Source organism: Seriola lalandi, unplaced genomic scaffold (assembly GCF_002814215.2).
Source record: "Seriola lalandi dorsalis isolate HSWRI2012SDOR001 ecotype SW California unplaced genomic scaffold, Sedor1 jcf7180002054686, whole genome shotgun sequence".
NCBI lineage: Eukaryota > Metazoa > Chordata > Actinopteri > Carangiformes > Carangidae > Seriola > Seriola lalandi.
In genome coordinates this window covers 960,332-961,491 of record NW_019525239.1, presented here as the reverse complement: position 1 = coordinate 961,491, position 1,160 = coordinate 960,332, and the positions used below count along the sequence as shown (strand labels likewise).

Here is a 1,160-nt window from a genome sequence, read left to right as displayed (position 1 = left end):
CAGAGACACACAACCACTGAGAACAACCTTTATCATGCCTTCATGGCATTACTACCAAGAAGAATTTAAGTGATACTTTGGATAATATTAGCTTATCATAGATGTATCTGTATTAGCATGTACATTGGTTACTAAATAAGCAGAGGCTGGAGAGTGGAAACACCAAAGACATCTTCAACAAACGGTTTCAGTTTCATGTTTTGCTACCGAGCAGCAATGACAGGTTCATTTTTACACTGTATTTGTCCCACTTAAGTCATAACTAGGTCATGGGGGCAGTATTAGTGCTGCACTGCTGACTTCCTCTGAGTAGGTAGGGGGTACACAGTGTAGGGATGTCACAAGAACTGATACTTTGTTACCAAGTCGACGAAAATTCTGAAATTCTGACGGTAATTGTTTTTCTATAGTATCATAAATACTGATAGAACCGTAGATGTTGTATGGAAATATTTAGTATTTGACATGGATCATTAGTTAAGTTGTAGATGAAACAACAGTCAGTATGTGAATGGTGTCACCACAAAGTACCACAGGAGTGTGGGAAAGGAGAGAACCCCAGCGTGGGTAAAAACATTCACCAGACATTTTATAATGGCCTGATTGACCTCAGCTTTCAATGCATTGAAATGAATTTTTCCATTTTACAACTTTTGATTGTTGATGCGCTTCATATCCTGTGAGCACACATCCTGCTCCAGCTGTGCACAGGGTCTGGGTTTGGATTATGTGAAATGTGATGTCTCAGCTGCTCAGCTGGCAGGAGAAATAAAGTTTGTAAATCTGTGATTCGTGTGAGTATTTGCTGGTCATGACTTGTCTCACAACAACAATAGAGCAGTGTGATGGTTAATGTATTAACTCTTACCTGAGGGAGCGCAGCATGGGCCCACTGTTGTTGTACATGTTCTGAGATCCTGCTGGGCTCAGCAACAGAGGACTCTGGGAGCGAGACGAGGAGCCGGATGACGTGCTGTCCAGGTAGCGACCACCTTGGATTGTCACAACAGAACAGGAAACACAAAACAGAGATTAGTATGAGATGTTTATGAGATGTTTAACTGAAGTGACTGATGGTACAGCTTCTTGTTTTAGTGTTGTGTCACAAGACAATGATATGTTACTTATATTCCACTGCTGTACACCGTCCTCCAGTGCCT

The 1,160-nt window shown here is 41.6% G+C and overlaps 1 protein-coding gene across 1 annotated transcript in view; it reads right to left on the bottom strand.

Moving 5' to 3' along the window:
- LOC111667222 (syntaxin-binding protein 4) overlaps positions 1-1,160 on the bottom strand; it is an 80,274-nt gene that overhangs the window by 13,332 nt on the left and 65,782 nt on the right. The window lies entirely within an intron of this gene.